At 53.3% G+C, this 26,352-nt stretch overlaps 1 long non-coding RNA gene across 4 annotated transcripts; it reads left to right on the top strand.

The window, feature by feature from the left end:
* Positions 1 to 78: 78 nt before the first annotated feature.
* On the top strand, positions 79 to 26,196 carry LOC128104415 (uncharacterized). 4 transcript variants are annotated; one of them, XR_008215992.1, is made up of 4 exons: positions 79 to 1,156; positions 22,036 to 22,295; positions 23,015 to 25,455; positions 25,871 to 26,196. It is a non-coding gene; the product is annotated as an uncharacterized LOC128104415 (long non-coding RNA). The 4 variants fall into 4 exon arrangements; XR_008215991.1 differs by having other exon boundaries at positions 22,036 to 22,984; positions 25,346 to 25,455; positions 25,871 to 26,192; XR_008215990.1 differs by having other exon boundaries at positions 22,036 to 25,455; positions 25,800 to 26,196.
* The last annotated feature ends 156 nt before the right edge of the window (positions 26,197 to 26,352 follow it).

The raw sequence follows: 26,352 nt of genomic DNA on the forward strand, positions 1-26,352 counted from the left end.
CCCCGCCGCTACTCAGCCAGCGCGAGCCCCCCAGGTCCCTCCCCGCGCGCCCCCTCGGCCCCCGCCCTGCCCGATCTGCACAGCCCGCCCCGCCTCTGCCGACCTGGACCCGGTGCGCCGGCTCCCGCCTCCTAGGCCCGGACGACTGGGCTGGACACGCGCCCGGGGCCCCGGTCTTTCCAGCACACTGGGCTGCGGCGGTGGCGAAGGCCTTGGGTCGTGACCAGCGTGGGCAGAGCAAGCGACTGGGTTCCCGGCCCTCGAGGCAGGACGGCGTAAGTTCCCGAGAGGGACCGCCTCCCCTCACTCCCCGCCCCGGGAAGCGCTGCGCCGGCGCCCGGCGGTCCTCCGACTCGCCCAGCCGCGCTGCAGCCACTGCCCCGGCCGATCGCGGGCGGAAAACGAAACCGCAGGCCGCTTCGCGGGCGCTTTTGTCTCCAGCGCTGCAAGCGGGACCCGGCGAGTGGCTTCAGTTCTTGCAGCGCCACGAACCGCGCAGGTTCCCCAGCAGGACGGCCGGTTCACTCATTCATGAAGGCGCACAAACACACACGCGTGCTTTAACGCGCGCTCGGAGCGCACACGCAGTGATGCCCCAAGCGAATTCCCAAATGACCAACTCAGACATACAAACTTACACCCAGTGCGCGCCCCACTCACGTACCCCAGGGTCCCATCGGAGCTGCCATTGCGATCGCCCTCAATCACACACACGCCACTCTCAGATCTGAACTCAAACAGCGAGGTCTCCTCGGAGCCCCCTCCCCCCACTGCTCAACTCTGAAATCCGCTTAGTTGGCCCCGCGGCCCCGAGTCCCCTTTTACAAGCGCAGGTTCTGATTTCCTGAGAGATGGCAAAGTCCGGGGCAGGAAGTTTACAAGGCTCAACGTAAACACGTTCCGGGGGATCCTTTAATAATAAGAGTAGAGAAGCCTGCGGGCGCGGGGGGAGTTGGCCTGATGCCCCTATGGGCTCGGCCTGCCGCCGCCGCGGGGCCTCCGACACTGCACGCCAGGCCGGTTCCGGAAAGCGGGCGGCGCTGGCGGGGAGCGCGGCAGGGAGCGGCCCTGGCTGCAGGGTCGCGGCCGTGGAAAGCTGGTGCGGGGCGCAGCAGCGCGCGCGAGACCGGGCTGGATTCTGCGCGCCCGAAGCCAGGTGAGTGCGGGCCTCGCGCAGCACAGACGCGCGCGCGGGTCCTTGGTGGCAGGGAGGGTGATGAAGGACCTTTTAGCGAGTCAGTGCGAGGCACGGAGGAGCCAGGCAGCTGCGCCCTGGCGCGAGCTGCAGGGAGAGGTGTGTGCGGGTCTCCTTCAAAGCCCGCCGGCCTCAAGTTTCGTTGGATTCCTGGTTCCCCATCTTCTCCCCACCCCCACGCCTTCAGCTTTGGTGGAAGGCGCCTTGTCGCCTTCTAGGCGCCTGGCACGTCTGTGCAAGAGGCTGGGGGCTTGCTGACTTAGGTTGTCGCTCTGTCGCTGCCTCCTTTGGTAGGGCCGAGTTCGCAGACTAGAGTCGCCTTTCCGGAACTTTTTTTCCAGGACGGGCTTGAGAACTCTGTGGCCCAACCGGGGAAAAGGGGCGGAAGGGGATGTGAGCGCGTATATGTGGTTATGCGTTCGCACACATAGACGCCCTGTGAGAACGGCGTCTGCTTCACGCAGCTGGCCTAGGCAGCATCCCTCAGCACCATCCACAGACTGGCCTGAACCTTCTCAGGGGACTTCTGGGCAATTCAGGGGCGCCACCCTGGGGAGGACACACTGCATGTAGCTTGCACGTTACTGGACTGTGCCTTCGCCCACACATAACCACACTATCACAAGAATGGGCCCTATACGCCAGGGCACGCCCCCACCCCAAGCCACTCACTCCCATACTCCTGGTTTTTTTTTTTTTTTTCTTTCTCTCTCTCCTTTTTTTCCCCTTTTCTTTCCTCTCTTTTCATTTTCTTTCCGTTTTGATCTCTACTGACAACCCCAGTCCCACGGACTTGGACTGTATAGCAGGGAGGGAAGTTTCCAGAAGGGTGCTGGATACCTGGCCTTTTAGCTAGAGGTGAGCTGAGGGAGGTGTCCAACTTCCGAGCCAGCAGGGGCTGCGTTTTGCACTGGGGGTGGGGGGATGGTCCAGGAAAGTGGTAGTAGCCAAGCCTCTGTCTGCAGGCCAAGGGGGCCTCCAAAGACAGAGGCACAAACTCTGCCCATAGGTGACCTCCAGCTCTGTTCCCTCCTTTCCTGAACGACCACAGACCACTGTCCTTCACAGAGCCCCTCTCTTGGAGGCTCCTTAGGTTTGGGGTGAGGTAGTTTCTTTTCTTGGGGAGGAAACTTAAGTCGGGACTCCACTTAACCCTTCAGTCCTCAGGCCCAGTCGCCAGTCCCCGTGGCAGGAAAGAAAGGGGGCCCACCAGCCTGAGGCTCACCCCAATCCCTATTTCTACTAAGGAGGGAGGTGAAAGTGGGTAACCAGGAGGGTTAGGAAGCCCGGGTCCTGTAGCGTGGAGGACCCTCTATGCTGTTAAACTACCTTTATAGCAAAGGGGGGCTTGCCTATGAGTTCCGAGAAAAGTTAGCTCTCAGACACGCCTAGCTCTCCCTAAATCTCACGCTTTTGAAGAGGGGAAACGGGGGTTCAGTGGTAGGGTCTATCAGTGGCTCCCCTTGCTGGACCAATAAACTACCGCCAACCGACGCTTTTTAAAAAGTGCCAATTGCACCCACCGGTTCCTTTTCAGATGGACTGGGGAGGCCATGCCAGGCCCTTGGTCATTTCGTGTTACTGGGATCCAGTCTGACTGCAGGGAGCAGACTTGGAACCGCTTCTTGAGAGACTCCGGGAGCCGCTCTCCCCAATATTCCCAGTGTAGGACTTGAACTCACAACTTCGGATGCTCACTAGGCCGTTTTGTACTGTACCAAGTTTTTTTGTACGCGCTCCAACTGCAGCAATGAGTTCTTAGGTTTGCGGCAGCAATCAGTCGGGACTACCGGAAAGGACGATATCAAAGTCCCCAGGGAGGCAGGGTCCCGGTCCGTAGGAAGATACTTGCACTCAGCTGAACATTCACAAGACGCCTTTCCCATCTCAAATCAAATCCCTACACTCAGCACTGGCCCCAGGAATGCCCCCGTTTCGGGGAGGACGCCCCCGACTCTCGGGGGCCCCAGGTATCTGCATTGGCTAATTGCTTAAGTGAAGCCGCCGGCCGAGAGCGCGCCCGGCGAAACCCGAGCGCGGAACCAGATCCTGCTTCGGCCGTGGGGCCGCGGGCGCCGCCGACCACCCACAGCGAGGCCGGCCGCCCTGCTGTGCATTAGCACGGCCAGGACCCCACGAGAGATTGCGCATCCCGGGGCATCTGGAGGGAGCACGGGGCACGCGGGCCAAAGTTCAGGGGTGGCAACGGGAGGGAACGGGAACGTGGGTAGAAAATCAGCCTTTGGGCACCGGAATCCAGAGTACCGCCTGCCTGCGGAGGCTGACCTGTGGACAAAGTGTGCGCGTGGGGCAGGCACCCAGGACGACCCTGGAAACTGGAGAGTGGGAGGTGGAGGTAGCAGGGCAAAAGGCAAACAAACAAATACCATCTATTCATCCCTGCCCACGACTGGAGGACCTGGGTCTGGTGTGGCTTCACATGCCATCAGTATTTGAAGATTCTAACTGGGCAGGGCTCCTTTTTAATCCATCAACCGGCTTAGTTAGTAGAATGACCAACTAAAGTGTGTACAGAAACACTCAGTTCCATCCCCGGCACTGTAAACCAGGGCAGCAGTGGTCTGTAATTCCAGACTCAGGTTGTGGAGGCAAGAGAATCAGAAGTTCAAGGTCATCCTTGAATTTAGCAAGTTGGGGACCAGCCTGGGATATCCAAGACTCTATGCCCCTAAATAAATAACAATATGGACATTACATTATGAACGGTTGTGTGTGCAGAATGCTGGAATGTAAGATAAGGGCTATAAAGAGCCTGCAAAATGTAACTGCTTTATACTCGGTGGTGAGATGTGGTCAGGACTGCAGGTTACAGGTGGAATGTTCTGGAGTGTGTTCTAAACATGTGCCCAGGAGGCAGAATATTTTAACTCTGCAGGTCACAGAAAAAAGGGCTCTGGAGTATACAGAGTGCTGTGTGCCGTTTCTGTCAGATGTGCATGATGCCTTCGAGAGAAGGCATGCTGCTGCCACTGGTGTTGGGATGCACCTTGCAGTAAGGACAGGAATCTGCTGGGTGTTCTGCCTAGCCAAGCATTACTCGTGGAAAGAGGGGGACATCGGGCTCTCGGTGTCTGTGGCCTGCCAAGTGCCATCACCAGCTTCTAGAACCTATATCTCCCCTGTGCCCTTTACCTTGAGAATGGGTTAATCATTTCCTTTTTATTTTTTTTTTTAAAAATAAGACTGTGGATATAGCTCAATTAGTAAAATGAAAACAAAACACCCACTTGCCTTACCCGGGGTGTGGTACTCAGAACCAGATAAATCAATCAGGCTTGATACAAGCCTGTAATCCCATCACTTCGGAGGTAGAGATAGGAGGATCAGAAGTTCAAGGTCATCCTGAGCTACACAATGAGTTTAAGGGTAGCCTGGGCTACAGAAAACTCTGTCTAAGCAAGTAAATAAGGTTAGCACTCGGTGCCAAAGCCTGAGCTCGGTTCTTCCACTAGCCCTTTACCCCAAAGCGTCATTTTCCATGATGTCCCTCAGTGAAATACTTGATGGCGTTGCAGCTCCGGAATTCACAGCTCTTCCCTGAGAAATGGAGCTTTCCTGAATGGATCAGATCGCATTACTCCAAGAAAGAGAAGGTTCCAGGGGTACTCAGTCTCCTGCAGGCTGGCTTCTGACGCCTCCTTCCTAGGCAGCTCTTTCCTCCCGCAGAGGCACCCCGCGTATCCCCAAATGTTTTTATTCTGGCAGCCCGAGCATTTCATTTGTACTTAGAAAGTTAGAATGTTGCTGCCGTGTGTGTGTGTGTGTGTGTGTGTGTGTGTGTGTGTGTGTGTGTGTGTGTGAGAGACAGAGACAGAGAGACAGAGACAGACTGAGACTACCAGAGCGGGTTTCTGAGGACGGATCTGAGCAGAGGATCACTGATCACAGAGGTGAGGATGGAGAGAGGCTTGAGGTTTTCTAGAGAAAGTAGGACTGAGACGGAGGGCAAAGGGAGAGAAAGCTGAGAATGAGCTTCCCAAACAAGCCAACAAGAAAACACACATTAAATGTCAAGGATCAGATATTTTTATTTTTATGTTTTTCAGGTTTAAGAGATATAGAGTAAGACAGAGCCCACACATACACAGTCTGCATGAACAACAGAGCCCACGCAGACTGTGTGTGTGTGTGTGTGAATGACAGAGCCCACGCACACACAGACCCCGAAGGAGAGGGTTCAGCAAGAGAGGCCACGGCCCTCTTGCTGAAAAAGTCGGGTCAAGGAAACAGGCTCAGATTTGTTTTTTGAAATCCAACAATTTGCTGCCAGGAACCTGCTCATGTGCGGACTCACTCCCAAGGTACCCTCAGCCAGCAGCCTCTGCACATTCACCAGTGTGCCGCATTAGAGGGCACTGGAAAGGGTGGAAACTGCCTTCGCAGAGAGAAACAGACTCCACCCAGCCTAGTAGGCCGGTCGGGAGGAGGGGGCTCACCTGCCAGCTCCCAGCAGAGGCCCACCCAGGCTTGGCTGAGAGAGTGGGGGTTACACCCTCTTCTCATACCTCCTGCCAGCTCAGCTACAACTACAGTGTGGATTCTTTCTTCTTCTTCTTCTTCTTCTTCTTCTTCTTCTTCTTCTTCTTCTTCTTCTTCTTTCTCCTCCTCCTCCTCCTCCTCCTCCTCCTCCTCCTCCTCCTCCTCTTCCTCCTCCTCTTCTTCTTTTTTTTTGTCCTAGCCGGGTTAGAAGGATTTGTATTTGGGCTTGTGGTCAGACCTGCTTTGTGCATTCAGATAAAAGAATGAGCCGGGCGGTGGTGGCACACTCCTTTAATCCCAGCACTCGGGAGGCAGAGCCAGGTGGATCCCTGTGAGTTCGAGGCCAGCCTGGTCTACAGAGCGAGATCCAGGGGGGGAAAAGTCCTTGAAGAGTGAACTAGTAGCCTGGGGGAGGGCAGCAGGAGAAGAAATGAGGCTGTAAGGGGTTGGGGGAGTGATGGCTGGCACCTGCAATCCCAGAAGGCTGAGGCAGAAGGATCCTCAGGAGTGTGATGAAGAAAATAAATTTGGATGGGAAGTCAGTGGAGTCACCTGGAGAGAATGGGGGTGCTTGCTCCAGACAGGGACAGGGGGTGACGTTCTCCTGAGGACTAAGGCTCACCTAGAGCAGTAGCAAAGAGTAAAGTGTCCAGAGAGAGGCTTGAAACCTAGGCTGACTGAGAACCCACAGGAAGATTCTGTACCTCTGCTGGATGGGGTCCTGAGGGAGAAGAAGTGTGCATATGTGTGTGTGTGTGTGTGTGTGTGTGTGTGTGTGTGTGTGTGTGTGTGTAGAGAGAGGTGCCTGTGTTCCTCTGTGTGTATGTGTGTCTGTTGGTGAAAAACTTTGCTTTGAGTATCCACTGTTGGCACACAGAGGCAAACATTTCAGGCCCGTCAAGGCGCTTCCTTCTGTCTTCTGGTGCCTCAGTTTCTTCATCTTGTCAACAGAGTACTGTCAGTGCTCATCCCTGAGCTGACCTATGGATAAGAAGAGAAACATCAGAACTAGTGTTCAAGAAGCCTGGTGGGTCAGGGAGGAAAGACACTGTAAACTCAAACCATGTCAAATTGTTAAATGAACAAACAAACATAACCACTTGGGTCCTGTAGTAACGATTTATGGTTACAGTTTGGTTTCACTGCTCTGTGGCCCAGAGCCAGTGGCCTTGCCTCTCTGTGCAAACAAGAATAAGGATACCACCTCTCTTCTGTGTGGTTTGGAGGAGCAGATATGCTTGTAATTGTTGGGTGGGGTTGTTCTTCCCAAGGTGCAGAGATCCCTGGAGCCTTGCTGTTTTGAGGCAGCTTCCCAAAGTCTGTGGAGTCTTAGCCTGGGCTTATGGGCTAGTAGGAAGAATTGGAGGTGGGCAGACAGGTGAGGGATTCTCAGCGACAAGGATCCCTGCCTGGTTTCTGAGGGAAGGGAGCAGGGGCCATCTCAGGTACCCCCTTCTACAGAGCTAGTCCTGGCCTCAGACTGGATGAGTTCCGCACTTGGTGTGTGAGTGTCAGGGTGTTCTCTTGGAGCAGGCTTCTTCCCCGTTCAGAGGCTATGATTTCCAGGTGACTGATAGGCAGAATCACCGCAGCCGGCTTGGCTTCCCCTTAGGGCTCTGAAGACTTCTGGGGGGACAGCCTTGACCCTGGAGAAGCTCTGAGCACCTGCCAGCTCTGCCCCGTTTCAGGGCAGGGTAACACAGGTCACCCAGGGGTGAACAGAAGGGTCTCAGTACCCTGAGAGCTGTTGGAAGGGACTTCCCTTCTGGATGGAACCCGCAACCATGCGGATCCCTCCAGCAACAGTGAGCAGTGAGGAGGACCTGGGAGGTGCGGTGTCCCGGACTCTGCCAGGGTGTAAGGCAAGCTTGGTGCTGGGTGTTCCACCACATTTCTTAACCAAATCACACCTCCAGCCCGCCCCCCCCCCAGCCCCGCTGGTTTCCCCGCCTCCTCACTTGGCAAGAGAGCAGAGCCAGCAGGCTGGGGGAGCAACGGTTTCCCGGCACCACTCTCTACTGCCCCGGTTCTGAGAAGTGCCAGGGAGGGGTGGAGTGGGGCTGGCTGGACACCTCTGGAGCAGCAGTGTCCCCAGAGTCGCTCTGGTGGTCTTGCTGAGTAGGGGACTCAAACTCTGACCTCCCTTTCTGGGGAGTTAAGGGAGTCCTTAACGAGGAGGCTGCTGTCGAGGTATGGGCTTGGAAGAGAAGGACTTTGAGCAGAGGCGCTTGAAGGAACCCCGGGCTTAGCTTCTTTGAGGCCGGAGCTCCCTCTCCCTTCATAAACAGACCCAGGAGGGGTTGCTTATGAACCCGGCTCTCCTTCTGGCGCCTTTGAAGAAACCTACTAATACACACAGACAGCCCCTTAGTCCCTTGCAATTTAAGATTCTCTCTCTCTCTCTCTCTCTCTCTCTCTCTCTCTCTCTCTCTCTCTCCTTCTCTGATTACGGCTATTATTATTATTATTATTATTATTTTTATTATTTGGTACCCACTCAACTTTCACCCTGTTCCCAGACAGTAATATTTACCACCACCACACCCTCAGCCTAGCCAGCCGCTTTCTACCCTGCAAATTGACAAACGAAACAAAAGGAGTCAGAAGCAGGACAGAGTGGTCCATCCTGCTCATCCTTTTATTTTTGAATGTGTTTTCTCAAAGCTCAGAGGTACACCAATCTGTTGCTCTTTACAGTTCGGTCACTTCCAGCCCCTAACGCCTGTTCGTTTTAAAAGGAATTTCCCCGCCTTGCTCGCCGCAGTACTTCACTCCCTATCCCAGCACGAAGGAGCTCCCACACCCGTGTTTCTAGTAGTTCTCAATTAATTGCCTGCAAAAATTCTGTCCCTGGCATAGGGGGATGTTCACAATTAGCTGTTTTGGGAAAATATAAACCCAAACATATTTCAAATACTTCGTTATATCCCTGGGTCAGCTCCATCTGTCATCTTCCCTCTCGCCTCCCTTCTCTCTCTGAAGAACTGAAGACGGTCTTCTACGGATGCCCTCGGAGGGGGGTCATTATTTTTCCTGCAAATTGGGCCGGGACCTATTTAATTCACCATGAAAACCAACCTAATTAGGAATCGAATTGGCTCTTTCGTGGGCTTGAACGAGCACTCTCTCCTCCCTCCCTCCCTCCCTCCCAGCTTAGCCCGGTTTCTGCTAGCTTTCGAAGTCCCTTCCTACCAGGTGAGAGCCATGCTGCCCTTGGCCGCCTCCTACCTGCTCCTAAGTTTTCTCCTTTTTTGCAGTGGAGACTCCCTCGATTCTGTGAGTCTGTCTGGAACATTTTTTTTCCCCATCGTAGTCTCCCAGGAAAAACAAAACAAAACTCCGGCTGGCCTTCGGCCGAGGCGGTATGCCGGTGATCTGGATGCTGGAGGAGGCAGAGAAAGTGCCCTTAGTAGCTGACTGAGTCCGCTCGATTCTGGCTTGGTGGCCCCAGCTGCAGCGGGATCCAGTCCCCTGGGGCAAGGCAGCAGGAGGGTCCCTGGCAGTCCGGGCTGGTTTCTGTTGCTCTGTGAAGAGAGTTCTTTTACTGCGGTTGGGCTAATGACGGGTCCTGATTTTGTGAACTTGGTGTTTATTTTCGCTCCACCAGCCGGGGGAGGAGTGCAAGCCGGGGAAGGACCCTCGGGCCCCAAATCCCACCGTTCTGCTGGGAAACTGGCTTAGGCACTCTCCTAATGCATCCCCTCTCCACACATACCAGCAGGGCATCGCCTGTCTGGCTTAGGGTAGGTTTCAGCCTTTCTTCCCTCAAGCCCTTGGAATAGGGGGACCAGGGAGCCAGGGCACAGGGGCACACATCAGCCACTTTCTGAGGGGGGGGGACCCAGTTCAGCACCTTCTGCCCCTTTGGCCATGGTCTGAGTGTCTGCCCAACCCTGGGCATAGACCACCTCCACTCTGAGGCCAGGAGGTGCGAAATGAGCCAGGGGTGAAGGCTTCCCTGCTGGACTCTACAACCCAGGCTGCCTCTGAGGTGACTATGTCTGTGAATTGGGTGTGCTTCCGTCTGATTTTGCCCATGAAAAACTAAGAGATGTTCTTAAACTGGGAGCCCGTGATGCCAGTGATGAAAATATTCTTAGAAGTTAGGCTCAGAAGCAGTGTTGTCACATCGAAGCTTAGCAAGGCCAGCTTCAAACTCCACCTGCCTGGGCCTCTGTAGACCTGCCTTGGAAGTTGGTGGGTCTGGCTGATTTTCCAGTACCTTTCCATTTTCAGTTTTCAGCAATCACAGGGCCCAAGTGGAAGCCAGGGAGCCCCTAAATGGCCACAGCATTCAGTTGTCCGGGACTGCAGGCACCCTTCACCCCTGCATACATTTGATCTGACTCCACCAAAAGGTCCAGTGGCTAATGCCTAGCTGAGGTCCTAGGCCCGGCCTTATCCCCACCCCCTTCCCCCTCATCCTCCAGCTGAAGGAAGGCCTGGCCGACTCTAACTCAAGCAACTCCTTGCAAGGTGCCGGTGGGCACCAGGGCCTGTGCGGCAGGGCAGGGAGTGTCCTGGCGGGCCAGTAGAGAGGAGCCGGCTTACCCAGTGTTATCAGCAAGTGGTTTGATCAGGAATTTGAGCTGACGATTCCACCGCCACCCGGACTCCACCAGCCCGTGTTTGACGGTTGGGGTGAGCCTGGAGAGGTTGGAGTTCCAGGCTTCAAAGCCGCCTGAGGTGCGGTGACCTGGGGGGTGGGGAGGGGAGAGGGACTTGGCGTCCCTGAGCACCTCCTGGACAGAAGCCGGTCGGTGGGCGCTGGACCATCTTCCCAGCGAAGTAGGTGGCCCTGTATATTTTTGTTCAAGTGGTGTTTACGTTAATGGAAAAAGGATGGGGTTACAAACAGCACACGATGGGAGTTAGGTGCCGCTGGGGACTCTATGCCGAAAGGGCTCTCGCTTTGCCTTGGGAGACTTAGCAGGAACTCCACCCCAGCCTGGGGTGCTGCTGCAGGAACCCCCGTTCCAACTTGTGCACCCTCCAGTCCACTCTCCGACCCTCCCAACTGGAAAACTGTGGTGTCCGAAGCGGCAATACAATTGGGTTTGCAGAAGAAAAAGGGCCCTTTCCAAAATGGCCCTGGGAGAGCCGATAACCCTTCCAGCCCGACTTTCCCTTTCTTTTTGTAATAGAATTTGCCAGGGGTTTGACTCCTGTTCCCCAGCCAGATCCCTCCCCTCCCCAGAGCACTTGGTCTTTCCAAACACATACCCGGTCGGTCTGCCTCCCTAAGACAATCTTCCCCCATCTTTTCTCCAACAACTGCACCCCTCTCCACCTCTGCTCTGCCTATGAAAAAGCCCGATGGGTGGCGGTGGAGCAGGCTTCCGACCCCTCATTTTCTTCTGTCAAGGAGAACCCAGGATTTAAAAAACAAAACAAAACAAAAAATAAAAAAAAAAAAAAACCCAGGATCCTCAGGGTTCCTCTGGGCGGTGGGCGGTGGTTTAGCTTGGTAGGCAAGGGGTGCCTGCCTGAACCAGGACAGAGGGCTGAACGGCTTTTGGAAAGGTGTCCCCAGCCCCTTTCCACACCATGAAGCCAGACCCACTCAGGACTGTCCACCCAGCTGCTTAGCTCTGAATCTTGTCTAATCTTTCCTGGAAAACAGTGGACTGGGCTGGACTGGGTGGTGGTTATCTGACATACTTCCTCTATCTTTATACCGCTGCTTGTGCAGACAAGATGGGCATGGCCTTGGTTCAGCTCTGCTTCGGATGCCTGCAGGGCGGAGTCGCCCGGTTGGCTTCCCACATAGAGAGCTGGGCCTCAGGTCAATGTTGGGGTGCCACAATCTCCTCGTCATTTGGGGGCCTTTGCGTCTTCTCACTTGGAAAACACACCTACATAATAACTTCAGCAGGCCTTGGGGACCCAGCCAGCATAGCCTGAAGGAGAGGAGTCCAACTGAGCTCAGCAGACAACCTCCCAAAGGGGAGAGGGGACACTATAGGAAGTTCTGCCATGACCTTGTCCTTGGATGGAGGGCTCAAGAGGAGAGGTTTGGGTTTAAAAATATATTTATGAGGCCGGGCGGTGGTGGCACACACCTGTAATCCCAGCGCTTGGGAGGCAGAGGCAGGTGGATCTCTGTGAGTTCGAGGCCGGCCTGGTCTACAGAGCTAGTCCAGGACAGACTCCAAAGCTACAGAGAAACTCTGTCTCGAAAAACCTATGCAGAGACAGTTGATGGTGGCCCGTGTCTTTAATCCCAACAGCAGCAGGTGGATCACTGTGAGTTCGAGGCTAGTCTGGCTGGTCTACAAAGTGAGTTCCAGGAGAGCCAGAGCTGTTACACAGAGAAACCCTGTCTCGGGGAAAAGGATGTATTTACTTTTGAGACAGGGTCTCGCTCTATAGCCTAACTGGGCCCTGAGCACTGGCCTTAAACCCACTGGGATTCTCCTGCCTCAGTTTCTGAAGGCTCGGACTACAGGCCAGAAGGAACTAGGTCTGTAGTCCAATCTAGGGTTAGGCATCCAGCATGCTCACACACTCAGGAAAGCGCTTGAGGACTTGGTCCCACCCCTCTGCTCAGCCACCTCAGGGCTGAGTGCTGAGCTCCTGGGGACTGGCTGGCCCCTCAGTGTCCTTACCTTCTGTAATGGAGCCAGTGACACTTTTGGGCTTTTCTTTCCTTTGTTTGTTTGTTTTTTGCTTTGCTTTTTTAGACAGGGTTTTTCTGTGTGGCCCATGACTGCACTGGAACTTGCTCTATAGACCAAGGTAGCCGGAACTCAGAGGTCTATGACACCATGCCCGACTTGTTGGCTTTTTCTTAACTGGTCATCAAAAGATCTTGGGTAGCATGGTAGGTGTGTGGTTGTATTGGGGGATCAGCAGCATCCTGACCTTCCCCAGATAGTTATGGTTCCTAATCCACCCAAACAGAATAAAGTGGGCATAAGTCACAGCGGCAGCCAACCATCTTTCAAAGACATTCTTTAAAGTCGCGCATTCACTGACCCCCCCCCCCCCCCCCCCCACCCCCGCTTGACAGGCTCTGGAGCATTGACACTGAGCAGCCTAGAGAAGAAGCTGAGTGTGCAGAGGTGCGGAGCAAGGGGTTGGGAAGGGGGGAGCCCCTCTGCGGCAGGGGGGAGCCCCTCTGCAGCTGCAGGCCTTGACCCCGCCTCCCAGGCCAGCTAGGTTATAGCTCCGCCCCCACCTTCCAGCCAATTAACTCAATTGTCAGGTTCTGCATCCATCTCTGCTTGACCTGTAGCAGGTGCATGCCACTTTCTGTGCCCCTTCAAACAAGGCTGAACGCTGGTACAGTCTGTCCCAACAGTGGCCGACCTTTTCCTTGGCTCCTGGACGGCAGTGGCATTTTTTCCCCCACCTGGTAGCTTCAGAGAGGCCAAGGTCAGGCATAAGGAAGGACTAAGAGATTGAGCCCCTCAGGATTAGGGTGGCCCTCATGTGGCCGGTCTGGGGACTCCAGGGTGGGTCCTGGCTGAGCATCACTGGCCTCAGGCACAGTCCCTCCACTTTCTCCTGGGCCAGAGACACCAGATGCCGAGTCCTGAATGCGCTGGCAGGGTCCCTTGTGTGCGCCCCAGCCATTTCTTCCATCCTGCAATTAAACCCAAGGTCAAATATCTCCTTAACAACGCTATCAGGCCAGAGCCTCATTATGGCGTATATTTAGCCATAAAATAGGGGTTGTAGCGAGCAGGGGATGGAAATGACTGCATTCTGGGAATGAATCCTTTTAGCAGAAACCAGGACTGTTATTTACCGCGAGAGCTAAGTACAGGCTGGGCTTTCCAGGAGACCCAGGCAGGAGCAGCCGGCTTCCAGGCTCTTTCTGGCATTGCCTGTACCCACCACAGGCCTGGCACTGCCTCTGAGTTGCTGTACCACTATGGAGCAGGAGCTGGTGGTCTGACAAATGCCCCCTGGGGCTGCAGTGGGGAGCCCCCAGAGGGATGTACACAGGGACACCAGCAACAATGTAAGAGTGGACCAGGTCTGCAGGCCCCTACAGCCGGGCTGCCTTGGGTGGGTTACCCAGCCTCATTTGTGAAATGAAGGAGAAGTCAGTCTCTTCCCAGGACCCCTGAGGGGAATGAAGGCAGAGAACTCAGTGAAGGCTGCAGGCCAGGGAGAGAGTTCCAGAAGTAGGCAGGGAGGTCAGTCACATTGGGGGTGCAGCTCAGTGGGAAAGCCTGAAGCCCTAGGCTGGATCCCATCACAAAGGAGAGGAGAGTGGGGGGGGGGGGGAGTTGAGAGGAGGTAGGGGGAGGGAGTAGAGGGTAACTCTAGGCTGCTGGGAGGAGTGAAGGAGTGAGCAGAGCCTCTCGTGAGAGGAGGGGGGAGAACTGGGGTTCAGGGTAGAGGGCTCGACTTCAGCTCCCAGTCCAGGCCCCAGGTTTCCATCTGTCAGCTCATCTGTCGGCTCAAGCCTGGACTCAGCAAAAGACGCTCTAAGTCACCCCCTCCCAGCTTCCTCCTCAACCTACCACCCCCTTCCTCACCATCCTGGGCACAGGTGGCCCAAGTGGAACCAGAACCTTCCAGACACACTGAAGGTTTGTGTGGGCAGGAGCATCCTAAATCCTGCCTCTCAGGAAGTGGCTTGGGTGACCCACAAGCTGCAAATATTTGGACATATCAGAGGAGAGGAGGGAGTCCCCAGTCTAAATGTTTGCCTGAGGTCTTGGAGGGCAGATTAGTCATGAGGCGGAGCCCCCTCCCCCAACACAGCAGCTGTGATCTAGAGGAACGTGGGCTAGGTCCCCAGCCCCACTAGCCATGGTTCAGCTTTCAGCTTCCAGGTCAGGCACGATCCCAGGTCATCTGCTAACACCCCACCATCCTTCCTGGGAATTCCGAATGCCTCAGTGGTGTGGGCTGTGTTGGCCAGAGGGCAGGCCTTCTAGGTCCTGCCTGCTGGAGCACACAAACACACCACGTACACATATCCCATACACTTGTGTACACATGCACACAGCCTCTTGGCCTCCGGAAAGCTCATGCATTCCCTTCCTTAGCACCCATTCAAAACCAGAGATGGGGCTGTGCCTGAACCCCAGCCTTGGTGAGGGGAGGCAGATTTGCCACCTTTACACACACACACACACACACACACACACACACACACACACCCCTCACGCATTTCCAGGGTGGGTCACTGGCAGCTCTGAGGTAGCAATACTGTGTGAGCCTGGGAAGTGAGTGGTGGGTTCTGCCCAGGTGGTCAGTCCCCACAGCCTTGGAGGCAGGTGTCCGTATTCTCTGTTTCTCAGATGGTACAACTGAGGATGAAAGAACTTAAGAGGTGAGCTGGAGGGCACAAGGCTTTCTGCTCGGAGAGAAGGCCTGTCACCTCCGCAGCCTGTGTGGCTCCTGCTGGTTGGTGGTCAGGGAGCTGGTTCTCAGGAGAACCAGGTGCAAAGTCTCTGGTGGCTTTAATCATCTCTCCACACGCTCATCTGCGTCAGAGTTTGTGCTAAGTCATGTTATCAGATGCATTTTTCAGTGGCTGGTGTGGATATGTGGATTATTGCTGTGAAGTCATGAGCAGGAAGTGGTCCAGATTACCAGGCTGGTCCTGAATTGCTCAGGACCTCCAAGGGGGTGAGGCAGGAACAGAAGACACGGCTGGGCTGTGGATGACAGCTCTGATGAAGAATTCCATACGTTGTTACCAGGCTCTGAGTCTAGGCACTGGCCTTGGGCCACCCGCTCCTTGTATCAGAAGCCAGCATCTCCGTATCCTCACGACCACTTGGGCTGTTTGGTGGCAGGGAAGGTCTCTCTCTTTAGGTCTGAGATGACAGATTTGTTCCCCGTGACTGTGTGCAGAGCTGTTTTGTCTCCGGCTGTTCCAGCAGGAAGGCAGTGTAGTGCCCAATGCAGCATCATTTTTGTTTTCCATGTTTCCTTCCCATTGAGAGTGGGGCTTTCTGGGAGACTGGCCCACGAACACTCAGAAGACTCAGGATTAGGCTCCCCCAGGCAGGCTCTACCCTTCTGGGATTGGATTTGGCCCATTCTCCTGGCTTTCCAGGATCATCTCAGCTGACCCCCAGGGGGCTGAGGAGGAGGGCATCTGGCCAGTTTGGCTACTGTGACTTCATGTCTAGGGGTCATCCCTGAGCATCAGACAGGCTGGCTGAGGCTAGTTGACGAGAGAGGAATTGGATGAGAATATGGGGAAGGTAGAGGGTTCCCCAGGGTCTCACACCAGGGAGTGATGGAACCTGGATCCAGACAAGGGGCTGAGCTGGAGGCTCAGTATCTCTGGTGTTTTTATCACGTGATCTTCAGGGGTTGAGCTTGAGCCTTGGAGTTCACTTCCCACAGGAAGGTTCTGGAGGAGTTGGGCCCAGGCTGTGTGGGTGCTAAAGTGAGTCCTTAATCTGTGCACCTGAGGACCGAGGGCTTCCTAGCACCTAGAGTCACAGTATGCATGTGCATGCATGCCCATTCTGCACACCTGTGTGTATGTTTCTATGCCTGTGTGTACACAAACACGAGTGTATGTGGCATGTGTTTGCATGCCCAGGTATGTGTTTGCATGCCTTTTCTGTATGCCTGTGTGTGCACACATGTGTATGCACAGTGAATGCATGTGTTCTTACCTGTGATTTTTTTTTTCTGAGAAATTAGGGCCTCTGTCTCTCTCAAAGGACACTTTTCCAAACAGGATATGTCAGAATGTGACTCACATTTGACCAGCAGTTGAATTGCCAGGGAAGCCAGCCCCATCCGCAATACAGGGGGAACCCCAGCCTAATGGGAGGGGTGAGAATGTAGGCAAGGCAAAAAGGAGCAAGACAGGCCTGGGGTGCTGTAACTGATGCTGGGCTCAGTGTATGGAGGTTGAATATCGTGTTCACGTTATGATTTATTTTTCTGTGATTAAAAAGGGATACAGTTGTCTTTTTCTTTCTTTTTCTTTTTTGACACAGAGTCTCATTATGTAGCTCCGGCTCATCTGGACTTGCTACAGGCTGGTCTTACAAAGGCCTGTCTGCTTCTGCCTCCCAAGTGCTGGGATTAAAGGCATGCACCACCATGCACAGCCTAAGATTGTCTTTGTGAGCTGGTCCCACACAGGGCGAACTGGGGAGGTGTCTTAGTTTCTTTTCTTTTGTTTCTTGTTTTTTTGAGACAGGGTTTTTCTGTGAAGCCCTGGATATCCTGGAACTTCTTCTGTAGACCAGGCTGGCCTCGAACTCACAGAGATCTACCTGCCTCTGCCTCCCGAGTGTTGGGATTAAAGGCGTGTGCCACCACGTGTGACTTTAGTTTCTTTTCTACTGTGTGGCAAAACACTGTGACCAAGGCATCACAAAAGAAAGCATTTGATTGAGTTTACGGTTTCAGTCCATGATGCCCGAGCACAGGCACAGCAGCAGGAACAGCTGGGAGCTCACATCTGGATGCCTAAGGAGGAAGCAGAGAGCACACTGGGAATAGCACGGTCTTTTGAAACCTCTAATCTCATCCCTCCCCACAGTGACACACCTCCTCCAACCAGGCTACACCTTCGAATCCTAAACAGTTCCACTAGCCGGAGACCAGACACTCACAGACATGAGGCTGGGGGGGGGGGCATTCTCATTCAAACCACCGCAGAAGAAAACGGGGAACTACAGAGTACATTGATCCAAAGGATGCTAAAAAAAAAAAAGCCACCCTCCATGGGAAGAAATCCCAGGCACGTAGAGCTTCAGGAAGGCCTGGGGAGACGGAGGCCTCAGTGAGTGAAGTGCCTGCTGTATAAACATGGGGACCCCGTGAGTCCTGATGTGCTGATCCCCAGCACCCACATAAAAACCAGATGTGGTGCCAGCCTACAGCCCCGGTCCTGGGCACTGAGGAGGGAGGTGGAAACCAGAGGGTCTGAGCTGCTGGCCGGGCAGCCTAGCTCATCATGCCCAGGTTCAGTGACAGACCCTGTCTGAAGAAGAGGAAGGTGGAGAGGGATTGAGGAAGATGCCAGCGCCAACCTCTAGGCTCCACATGCACCTGCCTTGGAACAAAACCAAATACTGCTTGTGCACTTGTGTGTGTGTGTGTGCGGGGGGGGGGGGGGTGTTGTGTGTGGTAAGGGGGCCAGAAGGGGAGACCAGAAAGGCTAGGAGCTTTTCTGCTCCTGTAGCTGATCAACTGATGCGGATGCCCAGTTTTCTATTATTATTATTGTTGTTGTTGTTATTGTTGTTATTATTTTGAAGTCTGGCCTCCCAGAAGAGGACCGTGTTAACCCTGCTCACAGTCAGCACTGCCTGAGCACAGTGCCGTTGGCAGTGGCCAGTGACTTGAAAACAGACACGTTCTCTGTAGTTCTGGGAGGGCGGGAGGTGCGGGCCCAGGTGCATGGTAGGCCCCCTTCCGGGGGGCCCCCCCCCCGTTGCTCTGTCACCTCCCCACGAGGCAGGAAGGGGACAAAGTTGCTTCCTGTCCTTTTCGTGGGGGCCCTGGGCCACCACAGGGCTCCTTCTAGAGGCCCTCCCACCCGATGCCATCCCTGGGGTTTGAGGGTTTCTTTGTGGACACCTGGGTTAGGGAACACGGACGTCTGGCTCATGTGGCCATTCGGAGGGACACACCACTCACAGCACCCTGGGTAGACTGGTGGACCAATTGTGCCTCACATGGAAGTGTCTGGATGTTTCCGGAGCGGGTGCCAGAGCCTGGGGTGTCCAGCCAGACACTTGGGTCACTCCAAGCCTCCAGGTAGGCGCACACACCACTTCCTCTTCATCTTTCCTGACATCTGGATTGCCCAGATGGGATTTAATGCAGGGTTACCTGAAGGACCAGAGGTGTGAACTCTGTAGCTGGCTCCAAAAAGAATTCTGAACAGAACCAGGACATGGCCGTGGGGACTGTTGATTTCAAGACCACACCAACACACCACCCAGCTGGAGGTCGGAACTCTTTACATAAAACGTCCAGGGGCGACCACCGACCTTAACCCTCTCCAGTGGTGCACCTGTTGCAAAGGATTCTGGGAAATGTAGTTGGTCTACATTCTATTTTGATTCTCGACCTACATCTGCAAAGGTACTGGAGCCCCCAATCACAGCAGATACAGATCCCTTCTTCTGGGACTAGAAAAGACACCCCCCCACACACACATACTCCCAGAAGCCTGTGTCAGCTGGAGGGGTGACTCTGGCTGTCCCATCTCGTATGTCAGCTGTCTCCTTGTCTAGCATAGTACCAACACACACTTGAAGAAAAAGCATTGGTTGTTGTAGTGAAACGGAAACACTACAGAAGTGTCCATGGTTGAGCTGGATGATTTTCTCACAGTCAACACATTCTAACTGCCAAAGGCCCCTGCAAACCCTGCCACCCCCAGGTGACCCCTCTAGACGTGAAGACCCAGAGACAGGCCTGCTGTCATGTGTACGTAGAAGCTGACAGAGTGTGCTGATGCTGGACACCCTATATTGGGACTAAGAATCCCCCAGGCCTCTACACAGAGGTGTAGTTCCTTCATTTCATCTCATGTAGTACCCCATGGGACAGGAGAGCCTTGGGTGCCCGTCTGCACATTTCTGTGTGGATGGAGTTGGGTTTCACAGACCACCGCCACAAATCGGGTTCTCTGGACTGATGGGGCAGGGCATCCCTCTGTGCCATGTAATGTCACCTCCAGAGGCTTGGTTGGGCTGGAGTCCCTGAGGCAGCACAGGGGCCTCACTGAACCACTCTTCTGGGAATGCCCTGCCACCAGTGCAGGACCACACACCCCTGGGTACCCGGCCAGGGTCACACGCCTCCTCAGCTCAGGGAATGGGAGCAGAGGAGGGCACAGTGCAGCAGGCAGGAGGGACTGAGATGTAGACATGTCCCAACATGGTGCCAGGGCAGAGGGGCCACCTCGGAGACCTGGAGCCAAGAGTCCACTGCCTGGGATTGTGGGCAGTTTTTCATGCTGTCTGCATTCTCAAATGTGTGAGGCAAGAAAACAGGAGGGGGTAATTGTTTGTGGGTGTGGTGTTATTGTGTTCCCCAAAATATTGTGCACCCTAATAAACTTATCTGGAGTCAGAGACAGAACAGCCACAATATTAAACATAGAGGTTAGGTAGTGGTAGCACACGCCTTTAATCCTAGCATTCCAGAGGCAGAAATCCCTCTGGATCTCTGTGAGTTCAAGGCCACACTGGAAACAGCCAGGCATGGTGACTCACGCCTTTAATCTCAGAAAGTGAGTCTTTAATCCCAGGGAGTGATGGCAGAAAGCAGAAAGATATATAAGGCATGAGGACCAGAAACTAGAAGCATTTGACTGGTTAAGCTTTCAGGCTGTTGAGCGGCAATTCAGCTGAGATTCATTCTAGATGAGGACTCAGAGGCATCCAGTCTGAGGAAACAGGATCAGCTGAGGAATTGGCAAGGTGAGGTAGCTGTGGCTTGTTCTGCTTCTCTGATCCTCCAACATTCACCCCAATAACTGGCCTCAGGTTTGATTTTATTGATAAGAACTGTTAAGATTCATGCTACATATGGGGAAGAAGGGAAGGAGGCAGAGGCAGGAGGATCACTGTAAGTTTGAGGCCAGTCTGGGCTACAGAATGAAACTCTGACTTTAAAAAAAAGTGTAAAAATAAAGATTTTATGTGGTGTTCTTTAAAATAAAAATAAAACAAAAATTTAAACTTCTTTCTTTTTGAGACAGGGTCTTACTATGTATGTAGCTCTGGTTATCCCAGAACTCACTATATAGACCAGGCTGGCCTCAAACCCACAAAGATCTACCTGCCCCTGCCTCCCGAGTGCTGGGATTAGAGTCATATGCTACCATGCCCAGCTGGTTCTCTCTTTCTACCATATAGGGTCCAGGGATCAAACTCTTGGTATCAAGCACATTTAACTGCTGAACCATTTATCCACCCCCCCCCCTTTTTAGAGAAGTAGACATTGGAGGGGTCATCTCAGTGCTCAGTGAGGAATGCCTAGGGTGGCTGGGGACACGGGATGCTGGAGTGAGGTAGAACAGTCTCAGAGTTGACCAAAGGACCAGGTGTGCTCTCACCTTCCAGGTCCTGGCCTTGAGAGCAGAGAGAAAATGGACTGTGTTGTCTAAGACTCTTAGTCAGAGAGAAATGGGGAAGCTGGTCCCAGGAAGCTGGCTACAGTGAAGAACCTGATTTCCATGTATTGTTAAATAAAAGATCAGTATTGTAAGTCAAGGGTGACAGATAAAGTTCATGGACCCCAGTTACTGTACGATTATTACGTCAAATGGTGATGGTGGAGATAAAACCCGACTGCATGGGGCCACTTGTTTTAATTATTTCATCCCTTTAAATAACAAATGTGGCTATAACAAACAAGAGAAGTTATTTTTCTTCAAACCAACAGAAAGGGTTCAACCCACTTCAGTGATGAGCTTCCAAGCACTGTGGAGACAGCAGGAGGCAGAGCTTCCTGGGGGCAGGTCTGTGGGGTTTGGGGTTTTGTTCCTTTGAGGCATGGGCGTGGAGCCTTTCCCAGAAATGAGCCCTATGGTACTGTGCCATAGCCACCATGTTGTTCCTGCCCTGGCTGATATGGCTAGCCCAGCAAGTTCATGCAAATGTTGCTCCCCTAGAGTCTGCTTGTGAGTTTAGGGACAGATTTCCCACCTGCAATGGGCGCTTGTGTGTCTGCTGTTGATATGATAAAACACCAGAGGCTTGGTGCTTTATAAAGAGAAGAGGTTGATGGCAATGTGTGTGTGTGTGTGTGTGTGTGTGTGTGTGTGTGTGTGTGTGTGTCCATGTCCTAGTTTGCTCCCTGTTTCTGTGATAAACACTATTACCAAAAGCGGTTTGGGAAGAAAAGAGCATTATTTGGCTTATACATCCCAGGTGAAAGTCTATCATCGACGGAAGTCAGGGCAGGAGCTTGAGGCAGGAACCTGGAGGCAGGAACTGATGCAGAGACCATGGAGCAGTGCTGCTTACTGGCTTGCTCATCCTGCTTTCTTAGATAACTCAGGATCATTGACCCAGGGGTGGCCCCACCCATAGTGAGCTGGGCCCTCCTCATAATCATCAACCAAGAAAATGCTGCACAGACTTGTCAGTAGACAGTTTGGTAGAGGTAAATCCTCAACTGAGGATCCCTCTCTTCAGATGACTCCAGCCTTTATTAAGTTGACAAAAGAAAACTAACCAGCATGGAGTGTGGTGCGGTTAAAGCCCTGGCTGTGCCATGATGTGACTAATGGCATCGAGGTGGCAGTGGGTGGGAGGGAGGAGGTGTGGCAAGGCTAGACAGCAGATCAGGGCCGTCTCGCTTGGTTGTAACGTGCTTTCTTGTGGATCTTCTCTGAATGCCATGCTCTCAGTGACCCAATCATCTTTCCCTAGGACCCATCTATTAAAGGCTCGACCATATCCCAGTTCTGCCACATAGAGGACCAAGTCTCCATCACGTGAGCCTGGAGGAAGGGAAGTATCAACTCCGGGGCCTCAGCCTTCCTGTCCACCTAAGGGCAGAAGTCAGGGACAGAAACAGAATCAAGAAGCATATGGGACACACATAGTCCAGGCATAGGCTCCTGGGAGTCTTGAGACCTGCTCACAGGGCACATCCACACATGGAGGAAAATGGCAAGACAGACCAACAGGTGAACAGGATCCAGAGTGACAAGAGTCAGACCAGATATCACTTGAGGGGCCAATATTGGGGGAAAGTGCTGGAAGATGATGGTGATTGATGATTTCTGGCTAGACCTTCCTGGATCTGCAGAAGCATTGAGCCAATGTTTGCAGGCATGGGGTGGTGGTCCCTACCGGGGGGATGCTTTGGCTCCCATCACTTCATGCAGAAAGACTCACTTCTCACCTGTCCAGGCACCAAAGTCCAAGGACAAAATGCAGACTTGCTTGTGTCCTGTTTCTGTAGATGGTGGAGAGAGGGGTTGAGGTTGGGGTTCTGGAGGCACTGGAGGGAGCCCGATGAACTCAGCTGTTCCACCAGAGGTGGACTCTGAGGCAGGTGTCAGCACTGGACCTGCCATGGTTGCTGTCCATCTGCCCTATAGGCCCAGTCTTGTGCCACTGGGCAGGCCCGTGTCAGCCATCAGGCCTGGCGCCTGGCTCCTCAGCCCGTGTACTTATATGTGTTGTTGATTAGCATTTGTGTTGACATTCTCCAGGACCGAGCTTGCCATAGTGACAGAGTCCCAGCCTCCACCACTGGCCTTTGTGCCCTTCTGGTAGAGCTGAGTCCCGCATATGGGATGATAGTGGGGCCATCACACATGCCACAGTGACATGCTGAGCATTTATTATGCACCAACAGCCTTCAGCCACTGTAAGTATTAACTCCCTTATGTATACCCAGGGGCAGTTGTTACACACGTTGCTCAAAGTCACACGGCCATTATGCAGAGAAGCCCACAGGCAGGCAGATGAGTCTCTATGCCATCTTGGAATGTCACTTCTCTGTGTCACACTGTGCTGATAGCCAGAAAGTGTCCGAAAACTTTTTCGTACAATCAGGAGGGCAGATCTTACCCAGTGGAGAGTTTGGTCCCAGGCTTCCTTCTCTGGAACTTTCTGAGGAGTCACCCCTGCTGATCTTCTGGAGAAGCATGGGAAGAATTTCCTAAATGCCAGTTTTGTTTCCTTCAATCAGCTATAGGTTGGCTTCGGGCTTTCCCAAAGACAGTGTAAAACCCGAGACTTTCTTCCTGCCAGATTCAGCACAAATCATCTCTCAGTTAGGTTTTGGGGGCTCGTACCATAGCTCTGGATACCACAGGCCAGTGGCATCTGGGGGAATGCTGGACTGAGGTAGGAGTTCTAAAGCAGTGAACCATGGGCAGCCCCACAGTGAGGGTGCAGCCTGTCCCCAAGTGCACCTGCAGGTGGTAACCCGGATGCAGTTTCTGTGATTGACGCTGCAGAGATGAGAAGTCCACTCTCACCACAGAGCGTCCAGTGTTTAATCTCAACCACGCAAAGCTCCTCTTTCAGAGCACAGGAAGAAAGGTGTGCCGCCTGGCCTGCTGGCTGGGCTTTCCCTCTGGGTACCTTGCTTCCAGTGTCCTCCCAGAATGTGGGCTTTTCAGCATCCCAGGGAGCACGATGGCATGAGCTCCTGTGTTCCACCCTGCTGGCCTTCTCCAGGCTCAGGCTGGGTCTCCTTGGGGACAGAGTCTGCGTTGCAGATCAGTCTGGGAAACGTGAGTCTCCAGCAGAATTCAGCGCTGGGGAAACCGCTGCGAAATTACTCCCTTCCTTCTCTGGAGGCCAGTGGACAAGAGAGCATTGTGTAGGGTCAAAGCCCTCCTGTCACAGAGGGGCCTTTTAGAGAAGCTGATGGGGTGGGCAGGACCCCAGCGGCCTGGGCTCCTGGGAACATGCCCTGTCTTCTATGTGCACTGGGAGCTGCATGTGTGTGTGCGTGTATGTGCACGAGTATGTCTGTTCATGTGTATGTGTGTGTACATGTGCATTCGTGTGTGCATGTGTATGAGTGTGTGTTTGTGCATGTGTGCACACATGTATGTGCCCATGTATATGTATGTGTGCACATGTGTGCATGCATGCACATGTGTATGTATGTGTGTGTGCATGCATACGTGTATGCTGGGGACAAGGAGCTGTGGGTTTGTGTATTCCCTGTAAACTGGGATAAAACAGCACTGACAGATTTCTAACTGTTAGAAAGCTATTTCCTTGTAGGACCAGACATGGTAGGATGGGTAGACAGTATGACTGGATTCCTGAAAGGTACAAGTAAGGCTGCCAGCCTCTGAGCTCCCAGTTCATTTCTGGAGACAGACAAATTAGGGGCAAGAAATGTGGCCCCCTGGCCTGTGGACTCTGGAGCAGTCAGCCATGTGACAAGTTGCCCATCAAAATACTCCTTCACCCTGAAAAGAGCCAGACACACGCTCCTGGGGGAGGGAGGACAGGCAAGCTAATTAAATTCTCTGAGTTGCTTTTGAGGGGCAGCAGTAACAGAATGGTACTTGCCACCTTTGGGCAGCTCGTGTGGGTGACGTGAGACTTGCTGGGGCCTGGCTGGTGGCTCACAACCATCTAAAATGAGATCTGATGCCCTCTTCTGTTGTGCAGACAGAACACTGTACACATAATAAATAATAAAATAAAAAAATGCATGTGGGTATTGATCCATCCAGGGGGCATGGGCACCATGCAGCCACACCTTTGAGGAAAATTGGCCCTCCTTTTCCAGCAGCCATCAGTTGTCAGTGGGTTCTCACCTAGGGACGGGCTTTTATGAGCCCCTCTCCTATCCATGCTGGGAGGCTGACTGGCTTGATCCTGTGGAGGTCACCACAGCTGCTGTGAGTTGATGAGTACAAAGGCCGTGTCGTGTCCAGAAGACACCATGTCACAGCCCTCCCCCGGCCCGCAACTCTTTCATTCTTCCTGACTCCTTTTCCACGATGTTCCCTGAGTCCTGCAGGGAAAGGATGGATGTAGATGTCCCATTGAGGGTGAGAACTCAGCAGTCACTTATCCTCAGCACTCTACCCAGTCACTAGTCTCTGCGCTAACCACTACACTGGAGAGAAGCTTCTCTGACCCAGGCTGAGAGCAGAGATAGTTTGTGGATACAGACAGAAATACTTCGAAGGCAATTTGGTAACATGTCCATTTAACAAAACAACAGCATGACCTGTGACCTCCTACCCTCCAGCTTTTGACCAGGTGTACTCGACTTGGATCCCTTCTTATGAAGCAGACCTCAGATCCCACCGGGAAACAGTTGGTTTACCCCATGACTGCCATGCCACTATCGCACCAGCGGTAGGTCTTGCTTTGCCTTTGTTCCTTCACTTCCAGCTATCCTGAAATTCTCTAGACAGCCCCCTTGCAGCCAGAGAACCAGCTGCACATTCAGCTCCCTATGACATATGGCAATGTCCTACCCCTCTGCCCCCCTATCTTGGCATAGGCTTCTTAGGCACTCAGAAAGAAGGAGGCATCTACAACTGCTGGGTGGTTCCTCTGTGAATTCCCTGAGGTCAGGACAACAGGCAGGATCATGTCAGCCTCGTGATTTGACTGGTTTATCTTGCTTATTTATTCCATCAGCTGAGGGTGGGATTTAAACAGCTCCAGTCATGTAACATGTGTCTATCCCTGGGAAGGTCTCTATTGAGGGTCAACATGATGGGATTCACAATCACCATGGAAACAAGTCTCTGGGTATGCCTGCCAGGAAGTTTCTAGGTTGTGGTCACCAAAGTGGGAAGATCCACCCTGAATGTTGGCAGCACCATCTCATGGTCTTGGGTCCTGGGCTGAATAAAGGAAGAAGTGAGCTGAGCACCAGCGTTCATCTTTCTTTGCTTCCTGACTGCGGATGTGATGTGACACACTCCTGTCTCTGTGCCTTCCCCGCCATGATAGACTCTGCACCCTCGAACTGTGAGCCACAATAAATCCTTCCTGCTTGAAGTTGCTTTTGTCAAGAATTCTGTCATAGCAAAGAGACAATAACCAATACACTGTAGACGTGTGCCTGTGCACAGTGTGCAGGGTGTGCATGGTGTGCACACTCCCACCTGCATCCCACCTGTCTGATTCTCAGCATCTTTTTCAGCCACTTTTCTGGAAACCCAGTTTTATTATTTTAGAATTTCTTCGGTTCATAGGATAAAATGCATATTCTGTCATTGACTGTATATGATTACCTCCCCT

This window comes from Peromyscus californicus, unplaced genomic scaffold, assembly GCF_007827085.1.
Source record: "Peromyscus californicus insignis strain IS unplaced genomic scaffold, ASM782708v3 Scaffold_8__1_contigs__length_139910024, whole genome shotgun sequence".
Lineage (NCBI taxonomy): Eukaryota > Metazoa > Chordata > Mammalia > Rodentia > Cricetidae > Peromyscus > Peromyscus californicus.